General features: G+C 44.9%; 1 long non-coding RNA gene across 1 annotated transcript; it reads right to left on the reverse strand.

Annotated features, from left to right (window-relative positions):
* Positions 1–263: 263 nt before the first annotated feature.
* Positions 264–17,310, reverse strand: LOC121301437. The gene is made up of 3 exons (XR_005947621.1): positions 17,175–17,310; positions 7,490–7,627; positions 264–949 (listed from the first exon to the last, which is right to left on the reverse strand). It is a non-coding gene; the product is annotated as an uncharacterized LOC121301437 (long non-coding RNA).
* Positions 17,311–20,365: the final 3,055 nt, after the last annotated feature.

Here is a 20,365-nt window from a genome sequence, read left to right on the forward strand (position 1 = left end):
ATGTGAGTTGGGTTTTTATCCTTACCTGGGTGCTGAGTGGTTCGTATTTAGTAGTTCTGCGGGGTGCGTGGTCGGGTTTGAGAGGATGGGCTCTCTCCCTCAGTGCAGTCATGCTCTGGGGGACGGGCCGTGTCCCAGCTGCTGATTTTCATTAAATTTCAATATTTGGGGGTTAGGTGGTAGAGTGCCACTGTGGAGACCGTTAAATATTTTTTGTTATTCATTCATGGTTTGGCGGCCTCATCATTCTGGGGAGAGGTGGCTACAGCCACTTATCTGCAGCACTGGCATGCATGTATCTGTTCATGTATTTCTAGCTGGCCTCGCGCAGGTAGCCGTCAGGCACCCGCGGACGAGACCTCCAGCTAAATTTATTTTTCACTCGGACCCTGAGCGCCCATCTGCAATTGCAATTGCTATCATCATTATTCATTCACTGCCATTCATTTAAGCCGATTCTCCGTGCTGAAAAGAGAAAAGTTACACAAAAAATACACTTGACTTTGTATTCTTGGACACTCATGAAGCAAAACACCCGACAAGAAGAATCAAACCTGAAACAAAATCGAAAACAGAGCCAGGAACAATACTCTGTATTTACAGAAACACCGTATTAACTAAACAAGGTGCTACCGGTGACATCAACACAGCATGCTAACACACACTGGACAAGACAAACACACCAACTCAGTTGAACCACTTCAGAAAAATAAAAAATATACGAGTCCTAATCCATTCAACTTACTCCACTTCATGAATTACATTCAAACTAAGCTACCAATGTCATAAACTGCACTTCAGCTAACACTAAACGAATGCATTTCACTTAACAACCACACTGAGACAAAAAAAAAAAACACACACACACACAACCAGAAACACAAATACTTAACTTTGTATTCTTCAATTTTCATGAAGGAGACACCACCCCACACAAGGAATTTCAAACCTGAAAGAAAATGAAACAAGAATCAAAACAAAGCCAAAGCAAATACTCTCAATGTATAGTAACACTCAACTAACTAAACCCCAGGGTGCTACCAGTGACATCAACACAACATGCAAACAAACAAACAAAAACACTCAAATCACACCACAACTTAACACTATTCCTCAAATCAATTCAACTTAATCCACTTTAATACTTACACAAAAAACAAACTTCACCTATCAAACTACAACAAACACCCAACACTTCAACCAATATGTACAACCACTTCCAAAAGCTCTCAACTTTTAAAGCTACACACCATCAAAATAAAAAAAAAATAAAAAAATCACAACAAACCCCACAGAAACACTGTAAATCAATACAAATAACTAACTCAACACCAGGGTGCTACTAGTGACATTAACGCAGCATGCAAACCGGCACTGCACAAAACTCACAGCTTCCGCTCAAATAAATTGAGCACACAGCCAATCAAATCCTTTGCATCGCTTCCAATAACTTACACAAGCAAAGTCTAAAGTACTTCAGTCCACTGCAACAACTTACATTACATACATCTGAACTAGTCAATTAAACGGCGACTCCAGGCGACGGCAGCAGCAGCAGACCCTCGGGAGGAGACGGCAGCAGCAGCAGCAGACCCTCGGGAGGAGACGGCAGCAGCAGCAGACCCTCGGGAGGAGACGGCAACAGCAGCAGCAGACCCTTGGGAGGTGATGGCAGCAGCAGTGGACCCTCAGGAGGTGACGGTACCAGCAGTGGACCCTCAGGAGGTGACGGCAGCAGCAGTGGACCCTCGGAAGGAGAACTCGGGAGGGGAGCCCCTGGCCATAGAGGCAGCAGCGGGAGCTCCACTTCTCCCTTGTACCCTTTAACTGGTAGCTCCCCAAGTGATGCAGAGCAGCGGGCAACCCCAGGTGATGCATGGCAGGCATCCTTGGGCGGAGCAAGGCAGGTATCCTTTGGTGGAGCGAAGCAGGCATCCTTGGGCGGTAGAGACAGAAGCAGCAGATACTCACCCTCTGCTAGTGGAGGTGGGAGCTGAAAACAGTCCTCCCATGGCGGTGGAGGCGGAACCAGCAGGAATTCATCCTCTGCTGGTGGAGGTGGGAGCTGCAAACAGTCCTCCCATGGCAGTGGATGTGGAACCAGCAGGAATTCATCCTCTGCTGGTGGAGGTGGTGGAGGCAGAGGCAGATCCTACTGCTCTGCTCCTGGTGGTGGAAGTGGTGGAGGTGGGAGCAGCGTGTAGTCTCCCCCTGTTGCAGAGGACTGGTGCAGCTCTCCCTCACTTGCAGGGGACTGGTGTGGCTCTCCTTTTAATCTTGGGAAAGTGGTACTTGTGTCTGTGCTGTGTTGTGCAGGGAAGATAGTGCTCAGAGGGTACTGCTGGCTCTGTGGCGGCAGCTCCTGGTTCTCTTCTCGTGAGGGTGGTGGTGAAACCAGCAGGTATTCTCCCTCTGCTGGTGGAGGTGGGAACAGCAGGCACTTTTCCTCCACTGTTCTCATCTTGGGCTGTGGACCTGGAGGCTTCCCTTTCTTGGGCTGCGGACACTCTGCATCCTCCTTCTTGGGCTGTGGACGTTTGTGCTCCTGCCCCTCAGACTGTGGAGGCGAAACCAGCAGACATTCTCCCTCTGCTGGTGGAGACGGCAGCGATGGCTCCTCTCCCTCTAGCACTGGAAACGATGGAGCTGGAGATAGCAGGAGCCCTGTCATATCTGCAGCCAGGTAGTGGATTACCAGGTCCGCAATGTCTGGGAGGGACACTGGGAGGTGTTGCTTTTCCCAGGCTTCCCATCGCTCTCCATCTCTGGCCCACAGGAGGTTGATCACATTGGGGAGGGCCTCTTCAGCATTCCTCCCAGGCTCCACCAGCCAGCCCCAGATTCCCTCAGAAGAGAGGGAATTAGTTGGACTCTGAGCCAGTGGGACCTCTCCCTCTGATGCCCAACACTCAGGCTCCTCCATCTCCTGCCATGCATGGCTCTGGCTGAGTGGCAGGTACCTGACCTCGACACACAGGAAGCACCACCCTTCCTCATCCAGACAGGCAAGGCGAGCATCCAGCGTCGCACACCTAGAGATGTAATCAACCCCCCCCCCCCCCCCCCAAAAGGACACCACACAAAAAGCCCCTTTTTAAACAAAAAAGAAAAAAAAACACAAAAAAAACACTGTCTTTCCCTTATCTGACTTTGAGGCTGGGTTTATCCCTCTTCAGACACCATATGAGACCAGGATGCCTGTAGTGGTGACGTCAGACCGGGAAGAACGCAGAAACCAAAACACATAATGGTGGTGAACCTGAGGCGCTACAGCGTCCAGCGTTGGCCAATCAAACAGACAGACAAAACAGGCGTGGACGAACACTGAACAAGTGCCGCGCTGGCACTTCCAGCACACTGTAGCAATTGTTTTTAAATAAACTCTACTCTCTCACCTGTTCTCCACTCCCGAACACGCAACCCAGAGTCAGTGAAAACATGCTGCTTTTATGCAGCTGTACTGAGACTCGATTGCTAATTAATCATTCAATTGGTGTCTTGGTACAACTGCACGTGAATTAATGAAGTGCAATTCCCCGTACTCACATAATATTGCATTTTAGTGCTGTGCAATCCTCGTGCCTAAATACAAATTACACTTTATAACACTCATAACCATATATGCTCATAACCAATATTTACTGTGTATTATGTACATAAACACCAACATTAACACACTACATACAACATAAAACAATAAACACATAAAAGGAGCGGGACACTCCGCCACAGACTTGCAAAAAAATCACCCAGTGACCCCCACAGTGCCGCATGCACCCACAACACATCTAGAAGCTTCACCTACCATTGTTGTACTACACTACTGATAGAACTATCACACTGCACTCAACACCACTGACATGCTACAACCGACACTGCGACCCGCACTTACTCATGGCTCTTCAACAATAAACACACTGGAGTAAAATAGGTCACAGATCTTTCTTAGCAAATCCGCCATTGATATTAAAGAGACAAAACAAAGAAATTAGTCAGGTACACTTTTTAGAAAATTAAAGTCCTCGGGGCTAAAATTAAAAATCACTCGGTGCAGGAACCCTAACCCTAACCCTAACCAACCACGATTGGGCTGGAAATTAAAAATCACTCGGTGCAAGGAACCTAACCCTAACCCTAACCCTAACCCTAACCCTAACCCTAACCCTAACCCTAAACCCTAACCCTAACCCTAACCCTAACCCTAACCCTAACCCTAAACCCTAACCCTAACCCTAACCCTAAACCCTAACCCTAACCCTAACCCTAACCCTAAACCCTAACCCTAACCCTAACCCTAACCCTAAACCCTAACCCTAACCCTAACCTAAACCCTAACCCTAACCCTAACCCTAACCCTAACCCTAACCCTAACCCTAACCCTAACCCTAAACCCTAACCCTAACCCTAACCCTAACCCTAAACCCTAACCCTAACCCTAACCCTAACCCTAAACCCTAACCCTAACCCTAACCCTAAACCTAACCCTAACCCTAACCCTAACCCTAACCCTAACCCTAACCCTAACCCTAAACCCTAAACCCTAAACCCTAACCCTAAACCCTAACCCCCTGCCCAAACATACAGCTGCAATAACACAACACCCTCAGAAACTAAAACAAACATCACTACACTCTTTCTAAACTTCTTTACATACAGTTATTTGCTCATTGAACACAACTTCATTAACATTACAAACAATGCTATATTTCAAACTACAGCAAGCTACAACAGTGTTGCTCTGGCCATGCAAAAAAACTTAACGGCTCAATCGCAACACTTCAAAAACATGTACTCTACTTCATATTCCCCTCGCAACATTACTATTCAACAATTCCAATAGAAACCAGAGACCTGACGTCATGTCTCTCTACTGGAAGATCAACTCCATGAGACACAAACCTACCAAAGAAACAAAAACAAAATCAGCTACAAATTTGGGCGAAAAAATTATTTGGTTCTTGACATGAAAAAAAAACACCCAATACACCCCAAAAAACACACAACAACATTACACTAGCAAAATTACACACATTACAAATACACACAATAGTCCCTTAAATATACTCATACCATACCCCACAACAAGACAAATAATTGTTGCTCATAAAATTACACCTTCAAGACCATTACCAAAACTAACTTGCCACCAATAAATCCCGCTTCACATTCATTAAACTCACTACCACAAAAATAAACAAACAAAATAAAAACACATTCATCTTTACCCCTTATTCCCCTCCGGGTCAGCTAGCAGCTTCATGACTCCAAATCTGTCAAGACAAATTCACACCAATCACACTCAAATGTATTTAGTTTACAAACAAATACACAAGAAATTCAATAATAACCGTGCTGCAAAACTGAAACAAACACAAAGCATTACCACTGGGAAATGTGCAGCTGCATTTACACAAACAACTCATCTTAAACCACAGCAACACTCAAGGAAAAGTCAAGACTACAGACACTAGAAAAATACAAACATATCAAATTTCAATATTGTTACAAAGCATTTAGCAAATACTCAATTTACAAACTTAGTTTACCTGTAAACTATTCTATACCCAACAACCAGGAAGTCAATCCAACCCATCACTTGGGACCCCCTACAAAACAATTTCCAAGTTACAAAAACTTAAACATGAAACAGATTTTCTGTAGCTGGAGTGAGTTGAAGGTAGATGTGTACATGTCATTGTGTGCATTGTACAGTTTTAAAATTACTTCCCTTGATTTAAATTCAACACTTTTCACAATGTATCCGAGCATCCTGTTGGCCTTTTTTATAGCTTCCCCACATTGTCTAGATGAAGACATTACTGAGTCTCTCCAATTTCAGTATCTCCCATATGGTATTTATAATGCACATTTTTATTGCCTGCGTGCAGTACCTTACTTTTCTCTATTAAATGTCACTTGCCATGCATCTGCCCAGTTCTGAATCTTGTCTAGATCATTTTGAATGACCTTTGCTGCTGCAACAGTGTTTGCCACTCCTCCTACTTTTGTGTCATCTGCAAATTTAACAAGTTTGCTTACTATACCAGAATCTAAATCATTAACGTAGACTAGGAATAGCAGAGGACCTAATACTGATCCCTGTGGTACACCACTGGTTACCACACTCCATTCTGAGGTTTCTCCTCTAATCAGTACTTTCTGTTTTCTACATGTTAAACACTCCCTAATCCATGTACATGTTTTTCCTTGAATCCCTACTGCGTTCAGTTTGAGAATTAATCTTTTATGTGGGACTTTGTCAAAAGCTTTCTGGAAATCTAAATAAACCATGGCATATGCTTTGAAATTATCCATTATCAATGTTGCATCCTCAAAAAAAAGTCAAGCAGGTTAGTTAGACACGATCTCCCTTTCCTAAAACCATGCTAATGGATTTTTTCAGCAGGATAATGCCCCATGCCACAAGGCTAGGATTGTCCAGGAATGGGTCCACAAACATGACAGTGAATTCAGCTTACTGCAGTGACCTGCCCAGTCACCAGATCTCAATCCAATTGAGCATCTGTGGGATGAGATGGAACTAGCTATTCTGAGTAGAGATCCACTACCAGCCAACTTGACACAACTGTGGGAAGTATTGGAGTCAACATGGACCAGCATCCCTGTGGAACGCTTTCGACACCTTGTAGAGTCCATGCCCCGACGAATTGAGGCTGTTCTGAAGGCAAAAGGGAGTGCAACTCAATGATAGGAAGGTGTTCCTAATGTTGTTTTGTACACTCAGTGTATATATCAGTATATATATATATATATATATATTTTTATATATATATATATATATATATATATATATATTAATGCATTTTAATTCCAGACTATAAGGCACAAAAGGTGAACATTTTGAAAGGGGGTGTAGACTTTCTATAGGCACTGCATATACCATTGTATTATTATGGCTGTACTGTATTATAGTATTATCTTAAAAGAGGGCCCCATACATTTTCTGTTTGTCTCCGACATGCCTTCCTGTAAGACTCGAAGATGAAATACGAACAAAAGGAAGTACTGGAATTGAATTTCGTTCATTTGGATATTTTGTGAAAGAAGCAATGAATAATATACGCCCAGTTCTCCTTTTTGAAATGTTCTAGATAAAAGCCAGACTATGAAAAGTTTGCTCAATACAGGTTTAAGTCCGCTGTTGGGAAAGAGAATTGTGGTCACTGGTCACGTTAGACAGGTGGTCTCTTCTTAATACAGGTCAATTAAAGCAGATATCACTGGGAGGAATTTACAGTGGTCACATGAGCAGGTGGTCTCTAAAGGTGAAGGAGGTCACATGAGCAGGTTTGACTGTATACATATATTATAAGATACCATTGTACTTTCACACTGCACATGAAACTTTTCTTTCAGGATGTGTCTGACATGAGCTTGGAATTCACCAACACTGAAAACAAGAACAACAAAACACAATCCAAGTAAAAAGAAATGACTTTGCTATTGAAAGCCAAGCATCTCTACCAACCCTGTTAGCACAGCGAGGGTGGAGCTCCAGTCAAGCTCTCCTGCCCCTCAGCTGCCCCAGCTGTGGAGGACAGGGGCACGGTGGCTGCAGAGTCCTGCTCATCCTTCCGGGAGATCAGTGCTGAGCAGCAGGAGAATACTGAAAAACAACAAGATTAATCAGGATTTCCACATTGAAGTGCCTTAGCTGGATGCACCACATCAACTAACTATATCTATGATATCACATCACGTTATTTGTGTTTTATTTACATACAATTACCCATTTATGCAGTTGGGTTTTGGATCATTTATGCAGTTGGGTACCAGTCTGCTTACTCAAGGTTACAACAGCACTGTTAAAGGGACTAGGAGCTCTTAAAATAAACAAATCCCCTGGGCCGGATGAGATCCTCCCAGTAGTACTCAAAGAAATGAAAGAAGTAATTTACAAACCGCTAACCAAGATCATGCAGCAGTCTCTTGACACAGGGGTGGTACCGACAGACTGGAAAATTGCAAACGTAATACCGATCCACAAAAACGGAAACAAAACTGAACCAGGTAACTACAGACCAGTAAGCCTGACTTCTATTATATGCAAACTTATGGAAACTATAATAAGATCCAAAATGGAAAATTACCTATGTGGTAACAGGGTCCTGGGAGACAGTCAACATGGTTTTAGGAAAGGAAGATTGTGTCTAACTAACTTGCTTGATTTTTTTGAGGATGCAACATCGATAATGGATAATTGCAAAGCATATGATATGGTTTATTTAGATTTCCAGAAAGCTTTTGACAAAGTCCCGCAGAAAAGATTAATTCTCAAACTGAATGCAGTTGGAATTCAAGGAAACACATGTACATGGATTAGGGAGTGGTTAACATAGAAAACAGAAAGTACTTACTAGAGGAAAAACCTCAGAATGGAGTGTGGTAACCAGTGGTGTACCACAGGGATCAGTATTAGGTCCTCTGCTATTCCTAATCTACATTAATGATTTAGATTCTGGTATAGTAAGCAAACTTGTTAAATTTGCAGATGACACAAAAGTAGGAGGAGTGGCAAACACTGTTGCAGCAGCAAAGGTCATTCAAAATGATCTAGACAAGATTCAGAACTGGGCAGACACATGGCAAATGACATTTAATAGAGAAAAGTGTAAGGTACTGCACGCAGGAAATAAAAATGTACATTATAAATATCATATGGGAGATACTGAAATTGGAGAAGGAATCTATGAAATAGACCTAGGAGTTTTTGTTGACTCAGAAATGTCCTCATCTAGACAATGTGGGGAAGCTATAAAAAAGGCTAACAAGATGCTCAGACACATTGTGAAAAGTGTCGAATTTAAATCAAGGGAAGTAATGTTAAAACTGTACAATGCACTAGTAAGACCTCATCTTGAATATTGTGTTCAGTTCTGGTCACCTCGCTATAAAAAAGATATTGCTGCTCTAGAAAGAGTGCAAAGAAGAGCGACCAGAATTATTTCGGGCTTAAAAGGCATGTCAAATGCAGACAGGCTAAAAGAATTGAATCTGTTCAGTCTTGAACAAAGAAGACTACGTGGCGACCTAATTCAAGCATTCAAAATTCTAAAAGGTATGGACAGTGTCGACCCAAGGGACTTTTTCAGCCTGAAAAAAGAAACAAGAACCAGGGGTCACAAATGGAGATTAGACAAAGGGGCATTCAGAACAGAAAATAGGAGACACTTTTTTACACAGAGAATTGTGAGGGTCTGGAATCAACTCCCCAGTAATGTTGTTGAAGCTGACACCCTGGGATCCTTCAAGAAGCTGCTTGATGAGATTCTGGGATCAATAAGCTACTAACAACCAAACGAGCAAGATGGGCCGAATGGCCTCCTCTCGTTTGTAAACTTTCTTATGTTCTTATGACCCCCCTGCAATAGCCATGCGACCCCCTTGTGGGTCGGGACCCCCAGTTTGAGAAATGCTGGTCTATACTATAGTCGTTCTGTAACACAAAAATACATGGAAATGAAACAAGGATAGTCGTTCTGTAAAAGTAGCTGACAGTGTCTTGTTTAAACTCAACTTTGAGGGGTATGGCACATTTGGTGTCCTTGACATGGATCATTTGTTTGTGGTATAGATGGTGTAAATCAGTTCGGTAGTTTGAAAGTTACAGAATACAGTAATTACCGAGCTATTTGGGCTTTTCTTCGTGCATGCCCACAATACGCCTGCACACTTCGGTCAAATGTCAGAACATTGGGTCGCCCTTGTCGCTTGTTATACGAATGAGCCGCGATGAGGCAATTTGCAATCCAGTACTCATTTTTCAGTGGCGGTTTTCATAGTGGAAACACTGAATTGCAATCCTGGGTAGTCTATGTACTGTCTATTTGTACTTTAAAAAAAAAAAAAAAAAAAAACACAGGCTATAGATTGCAAAACAGTTTTGTGGATTGAGAACCCTGGTTCTAAGGCATATATATTTGGCTGTTTCAGAGGACTTTTGAATCCTCAGCAACCCACAGACCTGCCCAGTGGTGGTAACTCCCTATGTTGTCTGAAGTGTTCTGTACTTGTTCAGCAGTGTGTGCTGGAAAGCCTGGTCAGAACATGGTTGAAGTAAGAGTGCAGTGGCAGTCTTAACAATTTCCTATCTTTCAGCTTCCTCAGCTCTTACTGTCACTTAAAAAATAGTATCCTTTTTTTTTTTTTTTAGATTATAGGACACTCTGCGTGAGTGGCCTGCAGTGGATAGTATTTTACTGCGTGCGTGGCCTGCGGTATTCTACTGTGCTAAAAAGGCTGTTCTCAGAGTGCCGAATACTCTTAACTGTGTGTGTGTGTTTTTATTTTTATTATTATTATTGTAGCTACTTTAAAGATTATTTTTAATTCAAGTTTCAGTTTGGGTCATAAAACACACATATTTTGAATAAAAAAAAGTGGTATTGTGTTGGGTTGTATACATGGTATGCTAAATGACCCAAGTATAATAGACTCCTATACAGGACACTTACAGTGTATACTATATTCCTATACAGGACACTCACAGTGTATACTATATTCCTATACAGGACACTTACAGTGTATACTATATTCCTATACAGGACACTTACAGTGTATACTATATTCCTATACAGGACACTCACAGTGTATACTATATTCCTATACAGGACACTTACAGTGTATACTATATTCCTATACAGGACATTTACAGTGTATACTATATTCCTATACAGGACACTCACAGTGTATACTATATTCCTATACAGGACACTTACAGTGTATACTATATTCCTATACAGGACACTCACAGTGTATACTATATTCCTATACAGGACACTCACAGTGTATACTATATTCCTATACAGGACATTTACAGTGTATACTATAATCATATGCAGGCCATTCAGTGTATAATCCTCTCCTGGACACTCACGCAGCACAACAGAATATCCAGGACACTCACGCAGCACAACAGAATATCCTGGACACTCACGCAGCACAACAGAATATCCTGGACACTCACGCAGTACAACAGAATATCCAGGACACTCACGCAGTACAATAGAATATCCAGGACACTCACGCAGTACAATAGAATATCCAGGACACTCACGCAGTACAACAGAATATCCAGGACACTCACACAGTATATAGAATCATATGAAGAACACCGGCGGCAGTCTCCTAGCACAGTAGAAGCCACAACTACGGAAGCGCTGAACCACAGAAAGAAAGGAAGAGACTTTATTACATTTGTACTTCTTACTTTCTCTGAGGGGGGTTTATTTTTCGTCTGTGGTTTGCAATCATAACAGTCCAAAAAAGCAAATACCACATAAAGGTATGCCGATGACAAACACAATAGCCTACCACCCCAAATATTTCTATAACCTATGAAATTAATAATGAATAATAAGGAACAACAACAGTAATCCTAACAATTAATACCGAGAGATGATCAATGAAGTTAATATGAAGAATGTAAATTAAAAACGAGTTTATTTTTGTATAGGATGTATCGACCCAACAAAATGCCACTTAGCCTACTATCCCAAATAGTTATTTGTTTTTTGTACCGATTTAAAACTTGAATTGCAATAAATCTTTACAGACGTCTATAATAAAACAGTTCATAATGTTCGACACACAAGAATGTTTGTTTACCTGCCGTAAACATGGTTCCCTGAAAGAGATGATGGCCACCAAAACATTGTTATGGGATATACTCCTGCCTACTGGTAGGTGTCACTGAGCTCTTTCTATCAAAGCTGCCGATAAGCCTTCTCCTCTCAGTGATCCCCTCGGTCCTGCCTACCGAGAGTACTTAACCGTCATGCAGGGGAGACTCTCTTTTCGCTACGAAACCGCGATGTCGACTGAAGCGACCTTGCGGTTGGTGGCCATCTTCTTGCCTGCCCATAGAGGACAATGAGGGATCTACCATATTCAGATGATAGAACCTGGGAAAAGTATGAGGGGTAACCCAGCTAGCCACATCACAAATCTCGAAAGAGGGCACATGACATAGCCACACCTCTCGTGGAATGTGCGGCTACCCGCCCAGATGGCGGTAAGCCAGTACCATTATACGCAGTCAAGACTGTGTCCGCAATCCGACACGACAGTCGCTGCTTCGAAAGGGGCTGTCCCAGGGTCCGTGTTCCATGGCAGACAAAGAGCTGGTCAGACTGACGTAGAGCTCTCGTCCTATCGACATAACATCTCTATGCCCTAACCGGGCAGAGAAGGTTCAACTTCTTATCCTCCTCCGTAGCAAACGGTGGAGGATGAAAGGACTCCAGTTCCACAGACTGATTCATGTGGAAGGCTGTAACCACCTTGGGGAGAAAAGCAGGGTTTGCACTCAGTGCCACTCTGCTACCATCATCCCAAATACGCATGCAGGAGCTATGCACAGACAGCACCTGCAGCTCACTAACCCACTTTGTGGAGGTGATAGCCAAGAGGAAGGCTGTCTTCATGGAGAGGTGTTTCAACTCAATGGAGTATATAGGCTCAAACGGGCCCTGCATAAGAGCCTCCAGTACAATCTTAAGGCTCCATTCAGGGAGAGTAGCTCTCCTGGGACGGTGCAATCACAGAGCGCCTCGGAGAAATCAGGTAGCCAGAAAATGCGCACTCGGGGACACTGAGTCAACGGGGGTATGGTAAGCAGAAATAGCCGCTAGGTAAACCTTCAGTGTGAAAGGTGATCTACCAGCCTCAAGCAGATCTTGCAGAACTGCAAGATGACAGGCATGGGACAGGAGATTGGATCATGACCGTTAGAAGGGCACCAATCTTGAAAACATTTCCACTTATAGGCGTACAGTGACCTAGTGGAATGTGCCCTAGTATTCTGCAGTGTAGCCACGACTGCGTCTGACAGCCCTAAGGCTGACCAGCGGTCCCTTTCAGGGGTCAGACCCACAACTGGAGCCTGCCCAGCTCCGGGTGCCAAAGTGCGCCTCTCGTCTGGCTGAGGAGATCCTCAGCCAGACCGTTCAACAGCTGGTTCAAAAGACCGTTCAAAACCAGATTCTCCTGGGCCACCTTGGGGCCACCAGGAGAACTGATGCCTTCTCTGACTTGGCCTTTTCGAGAAAGGCCGGGAGTAATGGCAGAGGCGGGAACGCGTAAAGGAGCGCTCTGGGCCATACGAGGGCTAGGGCGTCGACGCAGAGTGGACCGCCGCAACGGTGGAGGGAGTACCACAGGGGGTAATGTGTAGTCTCCACCGAGGCGAAGAGATTGACCTGCACCTTCCCGAAATGTGCTCCACCACCTGAGGGTGGAGCCGCCACTCCGACGGAGGAGGGCCCTTCCTCAAGAGGAGGTCCGCTGCCCGATTCTCCACGCCCGGAACATGCGTCGCCCGAAGGGACAGTATGTGCCATTGTGCCAAATCAGAAGCCTGAAGGCTAGGCGATGCAACCCCGGGGACCGAAGGTCACTCTGGTGGTTGACACACACCACCACTGATGTATTGTCCAGCTCCAGCATATTGATATGCAGGGACATCCAATGGCCCGACCAGGGCCCGCTGACTCCTCTGCCTTCGAGACCGTGCCCCAACCTGAGCTGAGGCATCCGTTGTCACCACCCTGCAGTTGTAGACCACTCCAATTCGGACTCCTTGGCGCAGGTGGGAGGGAATCCACCAGCAAAGGGCCACCGTAGACGGTGCCTGTCGCGTTTGGGATGTAATCGGAATGCATTGAGCCACGCCTTAGTGGGCGCATGCGCAATAAACCCAGCTCGATGGCGTATACCGCTGCTGCCATCAGACCCAGTAGTTGCTGGAACAAAACAAGGGGCACCCTTGATCCCTGTCGAAATAGGGAGAGGTGGTGCTGTAGAGCTGCTAGCCTGTCGTCCGACAGGTATGAGAGCATCGTAGTGCAATTCAGCCGGAGCCCCACATACGTTATGCACTGCACCGGTGTCAGCCGACTCTTGGCATCGTTAATGGTGAGACCCAGCCTCACTAGATGCTCCGTCACTAGCGCCGTGTGGGCCACCGCTCCCTCCCACGACTGAGAACAGATCAACCAGTCATCGAGATAATTCATCACTCTGACTCCTTGCAGCCGCAAGGGGGTGAGGATAGCGTGTACGCACTTTGAAAAAGTATGAGGAGCTAGGGAGAGGCCGAACAGCAGCACAGAAAACTTGTACATGCTGCCTTGAAAGGCGAAGCGGAGATATTTGTGCTGTGGACGAATGGGAACATGAAAATACGCGTCCCGCAAGTCCACTGTGGTAAACCAGTCACCTGGCCGGACAGACTGGAGTATGTGAGGATGAGTCAGCATGCGGAATCCTTTCTGTCACAGAAACCGGTTGACAAACCGCGGGTCCAGGATGGGGCGAAAGCCACTGTCCCTCTTCGGTACCAGAAAATATCTCGAGTAGAACCCCTCTCCGAGAGAGGTGGGATCTATGAGATGAATGGTGTGCTTGTCCAGCAAGGCTGCCACTTCGGTCTGGAGCACCGAGGCCTGAAGCAGATCCGTCACGTATGTAGTTGTGACGCCACGAAAAGGAGGGGGGCCCAAGCGAAACTGAAGCACGTAACCGTATTGTATGGCTGCGAGCCCCCACAGATCGGAGGTGCAGGCGCCCCAGCAGTGCGGCTGTTGTGCCGTGAATTGGGTCTGAGGCTGCCAGCCCTCAGGGGCCATGCTGGGGCATCTGAGGCTGAGGCGGGGCTAGCGGTGGCGGTTGCCTAGGGTGGACATCCTGGAACCGCCTTCTAGGTAGTTGCTGCGTGGGCTGGCTACGGCCAGGTCCATCACGCTGAGGGAGGGTCCTGCTTCTCGCCTAAGGTCACCTGGCGGGGCTGTGGGTACTGGCTGTGGGAACCGGGTTCGCATTGGGGTAGAGTGCCAGCGGCTCGACTTGCCCTGCGCCAGGGCGGGGGGAGGGAGCAACACGGCTACCTGTCTCAACGCCTCGCATTCCCAAAGACACCGCTGCATGATCTCCTCCACTGCTGGGCCAAAGGTATGGCCTGGTGAAATGGACACGTCCAATAGCGCGGTCTTATCAGCATCAGACAGCTGTCTGCACGCGACCACTAGACCTGCTAGACTCCGGTCCAGGGTCTGCCCCTACAGGCAGGATATCTGGAGCAACTTATGCGATAATAATCGCAACTCCGTGGCCACCAGCTCTGGGAGCGGGGCATCACGTAAAATCCCATCCAAGTACGCAACCAGCATACTGGATGTGTTTGCCAAGCGGGTACTCTGGGATCCCACCACATAAGCCCTCCAGATGTGTCTCAGTCACCCTGCACTGCAGGTTCGTGCACACAGGGTCCCTGGGCATACCTCCCACTGGCAGAGCCTTAACCAAGGCTGCGATGGTGGAGTCCACAGGGAGAAACCCGGCCAGGCCCAGCTTCTCCGCCCCCTCCAGCGAGGCGAGTGGAGAACTGTGTCTCAACTGCCCCGATGCTGTGGCTGGATGGTTCCAAGAGGAGTGCACCTCCTCCATAAAATTGGGAAATGCTGGGAAGGACTGAGCTCGGGGAGCCACGTCATGTGGTCGAAAGATGTAACGGCGTGGCTCTGCCTGCGCTGTCCAGGGTACCTGCAGGCAACCTCGGAACTAGGGGCTGTTTCAGCCAGGAATTCAGGCTCTGCCTCAACCTCCATATCCGGAGAAAAAATTGACTCCCCCCACGAGGCGGCAATGGAGCGCGCGTCCTAGTCTGAACAAAGCGTCCGGTTGATCTGCTCGCCCTGCTCTCCCACGGAAGGGTCAGGGAGCGGTACAGAGACTGCAACCTGCACAGGACGCCACATGGGGGCTCACAGCCGGAGCCGGTGGGGCCTGCCTCTCTAAAAGCGCCATGATCCGGCCAATCTGAGCTTTCATGTCCATAATGTCCTGCGCCTGCCGGGACTTCTCACCTGTCTAGCCGGAGGCAATGGGGAGCAGCTGCGAGTGGACAAAGATGCCTGTGCACAGGGGATCTCCCCGAAGGGGCTCTGTGACGGCGTCGGGAGGTGTGGCTGGGGGGGGCCCGCTGTGGGGGACAAGGAACGCCCCCGTGCGACTCTTTCCAGGTGATTAACGAGCACGCAGGGCTGAAAAGCCGCGCAATGTCGCAAGATCCTTTCAGGCCTGAGGAGGCGTTCTCGAGTCCTAAGCACTGAGCGCACATGTTGTGCCTGTCCTTCTGTGGGATATTGGTCCCACAGGCCTCACAGGCATGGAAGCCAAACCTGCCCGTCATAGCATGGAATGTACTGAACACCGCGTGCACCGAGCACCATGGGCACCGAGTGTCGTGAAGCACCATGCACACCGTGGTACCGAAGTAGCACGGGCACACACACCGCGGTATTAAAAAAAATGCACAGTACCTACCCTGACCACGTGGTCACACACCTAAGCAGCGCGTAGCGTACAACAGGTAGGCGATTGACTTTCACAACACAGTAATAGAGAGCGAATCTCCCCTGCGTGACGGTTAAGTACCCTCAGCAGGCAGGACCGAGGGGGTCATCGAGGGGAGGGGGCCTATCGGCAGCTTTGATAGAAAGAGCTCAGTGACATCTACCAATAGGCAGGAGTATATCCCATAAAGCTGTTTTGGTGGTCATCTTCGAATTGAAAGGGAACTCAGTGCAGGACACTCAAGGTGGTGCTGCAGGACCATCACAGCAATACAGAATCCAATAGGCTGGCAGTCCAGGACACCTAGCGCTTAGAGTCCTGGCATTCGGCACTCACATTGTTTCAAACTCCTTCTCAAAACTTATGAAGAATTTCAAACTGTTAAAAGCTTTGTAAAGCCTTTTATTTTGTTGGCTAGTTTCCCCGGTTTTGTCCCGTTTCCCCACGTATTTGTATGAATGATTTGTAGGATGATCCTCTAACAGACTTTGTTTAATTTCTTTTTTTTTTTAACAAGACCATTAAGAACTGTCTTGCTTGTTTTATTTGTGCCTATGAAAATGTGTTTACCAGTGTTACAAAACGAAACGGAAATACTGAGTAGATTGAACAGTATACATATAATAAATAGTAGTAAATATAATAAAATACCGAATACTAAATTATGACCTGAATTGTTTGCAGGGGCCAAGATTGTGACGACACATCTGAGCACGCCTTGCGCCACACAGGTTGAAAGCCACTGCTGTTTGTGAAGAAAGTAAAACATTTCTCGAGCGGGCTAATAATTAAACACAGACCTGCGGCGGCTGCATGAACCCAGCACAGAATCCAGAGTACCGTCATTCCGATCATCTCAAAACATCATCAAGTCTTCAGCCAGCAATACATTTCAGTCCAACACTCGGGGTTATCTATGAAACGTAATACAGGAAATGTTCTGCCTTTTTGCCAACCAGGAACTACGAAGACTTTGTCAGAAACTCTCAGGCTGGAATTTTGTGATTGGCTACGCAACCTGGCTTCTGCCAATAGAGAGGCGAGCGTCACCAGGATCTGGGTGAAATTGTAACATTTAAATAAGCTAGCTGTTTTTTAATCAACAAACTCTAATTACCACAGAAAGTTGCTTATTTTATATCCTGCTATTGATCGAGTTGTAAACGACGTGCACTGTTCTCTACAGGTTCCGAACTTGCATTTCGTTATGGCTAAATACAACTTCTGATATCAAGAATGGCGTTTTTTTTTTTATTATCAAGAATTGTATTTTTGATACCAAGAATGTGATTCCAATACTATATTTGGTGTTCTGTGGAACTGTCACCCGTTTAACCTTCAAAAAGAACTACCTGAAAGCAGCTATACTGTAAACATTTATCAAGTCAACAACAGAAACGAAAGTGATACAAGTCAAGCAAACATTCTTTTGAAAACTGTCCCAAATGTTTACTTGGGGGCCAAGAATGATTCATCTGCATTTTTGACATAAGAACATAAGAACATAAGAAAGTTTACAAACGAGAGGAGGCCATTCGGCCCATCTTGCTCGTTTGGTTGTTAGTAGCTTATTGATCCCAAAATCTCATCAAGCAGCTTCTTGAAGGATCCCAGGGTGTCAGCTTCAACAACATTACTGGGGAGTTGATTCCAGACCCTCACAATTCTCTGTGTAAAAAAGTGTCTCCTATTTTCTGTTCTGAATGCCCCTTTTTCTAAACTCCATTTGTGACCCCTGGTCCTTGTTTCTTTTTTCAGGCTGAAAAAGTCCCTTGCGTCGACACTGTCAATACCTTTTAGAATTTTGAATGCTTGAATTAGGTCGCCACGTAGTCTTCTTTGTTCAAGACTGAACAGATTCAATTCTTTTAGCCTGTCTGCATATGACATGCCTTTTAAGCCCGGAATAATTCTGGTCGCTCTTCTTTGCACTCTTTCTAGAGCAGCAATATCTTTTTTATAGCGAGGTGACCAGAATTGCACACAATATTCAAGATGAGGTCTTACAAGTGCATTGTATAGTTTTAACATTACTTCCCTTGATTTAAATTCAACACTTTTCACAATGTATCCGAGTATCTTGTTAGCCTTTTTTATAGCTTCCCCACATTGCCTAGATGAAGACATTTCTGAGTCAACAAAAACTCCTAGGTCTTTTTCATAGATTCCTTCTCCAATTTCAATATCTCCCATATGATATTTATAATGTACATTTTTATTTCCTGCGTGCAGTACCTTACACTTTTCTCTATTAAATGTCATTTGCCATGTGTCTGCCCAGTTCTGAATCTTGTCTAGATCATTTTGAATGACCTTTGCTGCTGCAACAGTGTTTGCCACTCCTCCTACTTTTGTGTCGTCTGCGAATTTAACAAGTTTGCTTACTATACCAGAATCTAAATCATTAATGTAGATTAGGAATAGCAGAGGACCTAATACTGATCCCTGTGGTACACCACTGGTTACCACACTCCATTCTGAGGTTTTTCCTCTAATCAGTACTTTCTGTTTTCTACATGTTAACCACTCCCTAATCCATGTACATGTGTTTCCTTGAATCCCAACTGCGTTCAGTTTGAGAATTAATCTTTTGTGCGGGACTTTGTCAAAAGCTTTCTGGAAATCTAAATAAACCATGTCATATGCTTTGCAATTATCCATTATCGATGTTGCATCCTCAAAAAAAATCAAACAAGTTAGTTAGGCACGATCTCCCTTTCCTAAAACCATGTTGACTGTCTCCCAGTACCCTGTTACCATATAGGTAATTTTCCATTTTGGCTCTTATTATAGTTTCCATAAGTTTGCATATAATAGAAGTCAGGCTTACTGGTCTGTAGTTACCTGGTTCAGTTTTGTTTCCCTTTTTGTGGATCGGTATTACGTTTGCAATTTTCCAGTCTGTCGGTACCACCCCTGTGTCAAGAGACTGCTGCATGATCTTGGTTAGCGGTTTGTAAATTACTTCTTTCATTTCTTTGAGTACTACTGGGAGGATCTCATCCGGCCCAGGGGATTTGTTTATTTTAAGAGCTCCTAGTCCCTTTAACACTTCTGCCTCAGTTATGCTAAAGTTATTTAAAACTGGATAGGAACTGGATGACATGTGGGGCATGTTGTCAGTATCTTCCTTTGTAAAAACTTGTGAAAAGTAATCATTTAATATATTTGCTATTTTTTTTTTCTTCCTCTACGATTTTGCCATTTGTATCTCTTAAACATTTAATCTCCTCTTTGAATGTTCTCTTGCTGTTGTAATATTGGAAAAACATTTTGGAATTGGTTTTAGCTCCCTTAGCAATGTTCATTTCTATTTCTCTCTTGGCCTTTCTAACTTCCTTTTTGACTTGCATTTGCAGTTCTGTGTACTCTTTCTGTGTACTTTCTTTTTGGTCCTTTTTTAATGCTCTGTAAAGTGCCTTTTTTTCGCTGAATATTTTTTTTAATTGATCTATTAAACCATTTTGGCAATTTAGTTTTACATTTAGATTTGTCTACTTTAGGGATATAATTGTTTTGCGCCTCTAGTACTACATTTTTGAAGAACAACCATCCTTCTTCTGTGGGTGTTTTCTCTATTTTACTCCAATCTACTTCTGTTAGTCTCTGTTTCATGCCTTCATAGTTTGCTTTTCTAAAATTGTAAACCTTAGCTTTAGTCTTTACTTTTGGGGTTTTAAAAAACACTTCAAATGAGACCATGTTGTGGTCTGAGTTTGCCAGTGGTTCTCTGACCTCTGTTTTAGTTATTCTATCTTCGTTATTTGAAAAGACTAAATCAAGGCATGCCTCCCCTCTAGTGGGTGCCTTCACAAATTGTGTTAGGAAGCAGTCATTTGTCATTTCCACCATTTCTATTTCATCCTTCGCGCTACCCACCGGGTTTTCCCATTTTATTTGGGGGAAGTTGAAATCCCCCATTAGTATGGCTTCTCCTTTGCTACACACATTTCTAATGTCATTGTATAACAGATTATTGTGCTCACCGTCT

Source organism: Polyodon spathula, chromosome 27 (genome assembly GCF_017654505.1).
Source record: "Polyodon spathula isolate WHYD16114869_AA chromosome 27, ASM1765450v1, whole genome shotgun sequence".
Taxonomy (NCBI): Eukaryota; Metazoa; Chordata; class Actinopteri; order Acipenseriformes; family Polyodontidae; genus Polyodon; species Polyodon spathula.